We start from the raw sequence: 5,814 nt of genomic DNA, 5'->3' as shown, positions 1-5,814 counted from the left end.
GGTCACAGGCGCGGGGCCGTTGGCCGGCACCCCCTCGGCGCCCTGCGTGTGGGCCGGCCTGGGTCCTCGCGTCACCCCCTGCCGGCGTGCCTCTCCGTTGTTCCCCCTATTCCTGCTCTTTGCACATGCCTGCACCCCTCAACCGGACTCATGCCGCCCCTGACTCCACTGCCCGGCAGCTGGCCTCCCTCAGGCTTCTAGATACCTGGTGCCAGTCCGGAGTCCCCTGCTTGTCCCCCAGGTCAGCGGTGGCTGGTGCTCAGGCAGCATCAATAGACACGGCTCCGTCATAGGGGTGGGGGCCATGGCCGGGATGGCCTGACACGTCCACTCCGCGAGCCACGCTCCTTCCTGCCTCTCGTCTGGGCGTGGACGGACCCCCACCCTCTGCTCAGCCCCTGCGTCTGACAGTTCTCTCTGATGCCGCAGCGTAGGCCTTGGAGAACAGACCGTGTGGATTCCTTAAACCGCCTCGGCAGAGCAGTGACGTTGCTGCCCGTGTGCGACCGTGCAGTGGGGCTCCCACTGCCAGCCTGGGGGTGGGGGGCTGGAGGAAAGTGGGTCTCCCCTCGTGCTGCTTCTCCCTTCTCTGCCCTCGGTGCATGCGTCGGCCCCCTGGGACTGCCGGCCGCGTGGACGGTGGGCTGTGGTGTGGTGTAATCCTCAGCAGCCCCTGGGGCGGAGAGACTGGGCCAGGCGTCGGGCAGAGGAGGCAGGAGAGCGAGGGCCGAGGCTCTGCGGTGCCGGTGGCCTTCGTGTGACTCGAGTTGGCGACCCCTGGCTAGCAGGGACTTAGTGATTGACTTCCTCGTTCAGATGACTTACAGCCCGAACGGGTTTCTGGCTCTGTGTCAGTCACGGTCACGCCGGCAAGGTTGTCTCGGGGGGACCTGGAGCGGTGTTCCTGCAGGTTTCAGCTTTCTCCGATGTTTTTCGTGGTCAAGGGCAGAGGTGTTGGGGTCACACAGACCCGAGCTTAGGTCCTGCCTGTGCCACCGGTGAGCGGCTTGACCTCAGGCAAGTCTCCTCACCTTTGCGAACCGGGCTTTAGGTAGTAAAGAAAATGGGACGACTAGTAATAATGAGCAGCGACAACCCCCAGCACAGTGCCTTCCCCGTGGTGCCTAACAGTCGGGCGTCACTGCTGTTCAGCCTTGTTAATAAAGTCCTTAGAGCCGTGGTCAGGTCGAGCCGAAGCCCAGACGCTGAGGTCAGAATGCGTGCTGGAGACATTGCTGCCCTCGCCACTCGCCATGGGTGGGAGTGGTACCAGGGCAAGCCTGGCTGGCTGGGTGTGGACGCGGAGGAAGGTGGGGGTTGGGGGGAGTGTGTCGTTGGCGGCCGAGGGGGAAGGGGCCCTGGGGCTGTGTGTGCCCCCGGCCTCCAGGGCTGCGTGTGTCCGGTCGTAGCTTTGGTGTGGGCTGTGCGTTAGTCTTTTAAATCAGATAGCGCTTCATCCACTAAGGTGTTTACAGCCGCAAAGGAGATTTTAAAAGGAGGGGCAACCTCACCTGTGATCCAGCGCCTTGCAGTGAGTGGGCACACTGTTCTGCTGGGCTCCAGTCTCAGGGGCCGGCCCGTCTTCAGGCTGAACCAGAGCCTTCTCCAGGCAGAGCCTGGGGGTGCAGGGGAGAAGGCGGGACCCATCCTTCAGAACTTTCTGGTGCCTCTCTGCCGTTGGGATGGCCCGCGGTAGGTAGAGGCACCCTTCTTTCCTGGCGATGGCTGAGAGGCCTGAATCGTATGCGTCCTTTTAAAATACGAAAAATGCTCCCACGACGGCCGGTGCCCCAGGCTCAGGGCCAGTGGGTTATGGCGGGTCATGCAGCTCATAGACCACTTCCTCAGGCCTGATTTACCGTAGAGGATTAAAGGCCCGGGGCGCCGTGGGAAACAGGAAACTGCGTTGCCAGGAAGCCTGGGTCATTCGGGTCCCCTGTCAGACCCGCGGTGAGCGGTTGCCTGTCAGTCACTTGCTGAGTCACCGAGAAGACCCCAGTTCGAGGTTTTGTCGACGGAAGCGGAAAAGCAGCCCGGAGAGACCCCCCAGCGCTGGCGATCGCACCCCTGCGCCCCTTCGGTTCACGCGTTTCAACGGAGCACGTGACATCCGCGCAGCGAGGTCGGGGCTGGGGGCCGAGTGTCCAGCCAGCCTGTGGTCCAGATACTTCCATGGAGAGTGGGCGGGGTTCCAGGCGGTACGCACCGCTCTGCAGCTCCGCTCCGATGGGGCGGCGGGCGATCCGACGAGAATCCCAGCATCTCCAAAACCTGTTTTTAGGGATCGTCGCGGGCGGAGCCAAACCACGCGCCGTCCTAATTATGACGGCTGCGAAGGTCCGCGATGCCAGACCGAGCGACTCGATTCATCGCCGTTGGCCCAGGTGGCGCGGGGGTGCTCCAGAGTCCGTGCTGCTCGCTCGTTGTGTATCTGGCACCGACGTCCTGACGCGAAAGATTCGTACCATCGAAGTTTTAACGTGCGCCTTAGGAAAGGAGCATCCCCGTGCTAATCACTTCTTATCATATACAATTAGGCTGTTAAAACCGTTTTTTTAAAGGACACCTAGAGTCGTATATTTAACTGGAATAAATTGGTTTTTCCTACTAACAGCTTCAAGAAAACCCTAGAAAGGTAGATTAAGAACGTGTAAAGCCGGAGCATGATGACGCGGGAGGGAGGAGCAGACGGGGCCGTCGTCTGACCGCACGGGCTCCCCGGTCTCTGATCCATCGCCGAAGCCCAGTGGGGGTGCAGTCCTGGAGTTCCGGAGGCTTCCGGGCCGCACCCATGGGGCTGTCCTGCCACCGCCGCACCTGCTGACCACGCCTCGCCCTCCATCTGTGCAGGCCCAGGAGTCCCCTCCGGCACCTCCCTCCCCCTCCGCACATCCCGTCAGCCCCACGTGTCTGCTGTTTTTCCTTTCCTTTCCCAGAAGGGACCCCGGAGCGCAGGGTCAGGTGCCCCGGGAGTGACTGGTCCCCCTGGGCGAGGGCACTGCGGCGTCAGGTTGCGTGTGCGCTGCTTGCTCGGTTGTGGCTCTCTGGTCACTGTGACCGCTGGCCTGCCCTGCGGTGTCTCTGAGGCCCCCAGGAGAGCCGCACGGTCCTCCCTGCTTGCCGTAGCACCTGGTCGGGCCACCCGGCGTGACTCCCTGCAGCCGTCCCTGAGGGTCCTTGGCGACTGCGTGCTTCCCGGCTCCCACCGAAAGCCCTGATTCCACGTGCGTGCCCAAAACGTTACCGCCCGCGCGGGATCGAGTGCGCCGAAGATCACGGCTGTCGTGTGCATCGCCCCCCGCCTGGCTCTCTCCCCGTATTTTCTCTGTGAACCGAAGACGGGCAGCAGCTTCCTGGGAGCTTTCGTCACCGTCTGTACCTTCTAGAATCCATTCTTTTACCATCTTCGCCTTTACTCAAGAACTGCGGTATTGATTCAGCCACACCCCAGACCACCGGAACCTAACCTTAGGCACTGACTCCTGCGTCAGCAGCTCTTTCCTCCAAAGTGCTACTTAGAACGAAAGGGGAAAAAAAAAAAAAAGCCTAGTGACATATTATTTTTAACGACTGTGTTTTGCTTTCGACCTCCGTAAGATTTTACGTGCTGTTTTAAAATACTAATATTTACATCTCTCCGTATCGACACACACATCAGGAATGCTTCCGTTTTTATGGAAAAGGATGCATGCTTCGAAGCTTAGACACCAGTGCTCCAGGCCGATAGTGTTATTCGATGTTTTTTGGATCTCTTTTCTCAGAACGACAGGATCTGAGCGTGATGGAGAATTGAAATTGGGAGAGGTTTCGGTCCTTCAGCACATCCAACGCCTGCCGTCACGTCCAGTGCTGGGCTAGATGGTTGGTACAATCTTCCATTGGGACCAGGACTTACGCAGTACGGAAAAAAAAAGAAAATCTTCCGTCTGCGTTTGAAAGATGACTTTGGCAGACTCCCCGCCGTGGAATTCTGGATTTTGTCTCATGGCGTCGCAAAGAGGAAAAATACCTCCCGGACCTGTGAAAATCCATGGACGGGAAGAGAAGCAGTGAACCCTTCCCAGCGAGGGGGCCCCTCACTCTTCTCTGCGCACCGGAGTCGGGTGGTTCTGATGGCTTTCCCTCCGTACTGTGGGTTCTGAGCAGCTGCACATGGCTAAGGATCGGAAGCAGAACCCGGGGTGACCTTAGGGGGGCTGTGGGGTGCAGAGGTGACAGTAGCATGTACAGTAGTGTTTCCCATGAGTAATAAACGGGTAAATGTTTGTAAAGTACCCGAATCTAAGTTTCATACAATGAATTTTTAAAAACACCGAAAAGTCAGGGGAGAAAGAAACGAAAAAAAATTTAAAGGAGCCTCTAAAGATTAGAAAAATAGCAGCCCCCTATATTCCCAAAGGGTGCGTAGTCACCGAAGCACGTCCACATACACTCACTCTTTGAGCCCAAGAATGGCCTTGTAAGCAAGACAGGACAGGTACTGTTATTTCCACACTACCTGGGGAGAAGGGATTCTGAACGAGGAAGTGATTTGCAGCAGCCCACGTGCTCGTTAAGCAGTGCAAGGCTTCAGTGTATCTCTATAAGGCTTCAGTGTATCTCTTCCAACTTCTAAATGGTTCTAGGGCTGCCTCTCGAGTTGTTGGAACGAGGAAGTGATTTGCAGCAGCCCACGTGCTCCTTAAGCAGTGCAAGGCTTCGGTGTATCTCTATAAGGCTTCGATGTATCTCTACAAGGCTTCAGTGTATCTCTATGAGGCATCAATGTAACTCTACAAGGCTTCAGTGTATCTCTTCCAACTTCTAAAGTGTTCTAGGGCTGCCTCTCGAGTTGTAGCCGTTAGTAGTTACTTTTGTAGGTCGCTCCCTGATGATTTGTCAGTTCATGAATAGCGCGCTCGCTCGTGCTCGTGCGGAGACGGTCCAGCAACGTTGTCTTTCCGTACTTGACTGTTCTTTTAGTGCCGTTGGGTTTTGTTTCTCGTGCCTCTGTTTACCGTCATTCGTTCCCGAAATTGGTTTTAAAGAGCCGTGACGACCTATTTCCAATACTGTGGGACAGCGTTTGATTGCCATGCATTTAAAATCGGACCAGTTTTTCCCACTGACTCACAGGAGTGTTTTCTGGAAGGGAGCGAAGATCCTTTGAAATCCGTCTGACATGTCGGCGGAGCCTCCGCCGTGTACTTAGCCTTGCAGAGCTAGAGAAAGGGGCTCTTATGCTCGGGGAGGTTGAGTCGTGCCCGTAGGTGGCTTCCTGGGGTCACGGCCCCCGCCCCGCCCCTGCAGGATATAGGATGTGATCCTGGCCACCTGCCCGGGAGCCCGGTACTTAGCGGTCCCCAGGAAGGGCTGTTGACATGCGCCTGTCTCGGCGACCTCCGGTGACCGTGGCGGGATCTTCTCTGCTCATGGCTTCTTCCGTGGCTCAGGTCTCTTGGGGTTTCTTGGGAGCGCGAGGGTCTTTCTGGGCTGTGGCAGGAGAGTAATGTCTGGAGCGTCTAGGTTTTTGGCAGAATCGGTCGCCGGTGTCAGACACCATTAGTAAGGAAAACCGTCTCAAATTCACCCCCCTCCCCCGTCTCCCACCCACTCGCGTGTAGTCCTTTTGAATGGTCGCCAGCGACACGAAGAGGCACGGCCACTTCTGGTTGGCCGCGCCCCATCGCGAAGAGTCCATTACGTTTATCGGCGGCCTCTGAGGTGTTATCCCTCCCCTTGCTGGAGACACCGTTAGGGAGAACAGTCTCCTGGTCGTCGGGAGGGACCCGAGTGTGCAGGGCCCCAGGGGGCCCCAGACGCCAGGCCCTGGGG

The sequence above is a fragment of the Pteropus alecto genome, unplaced genomic scaffold, assembly GCF_000325575.1.
Source record: "Pteropus alecto unplaced genomic scaffold, ASM32557v1 scaffold60, whole genome shotgun sequence".
Taxonomy (NCBI): domain Eukaryota; kingdom Metazoa; phylum Chordata; class Mammalia; order Chiroptera; family Pteropodidae; genus Pteropus; species Pteropus alecto.
Note: the sequence above shows the minus strand (reverse complement) of the source record.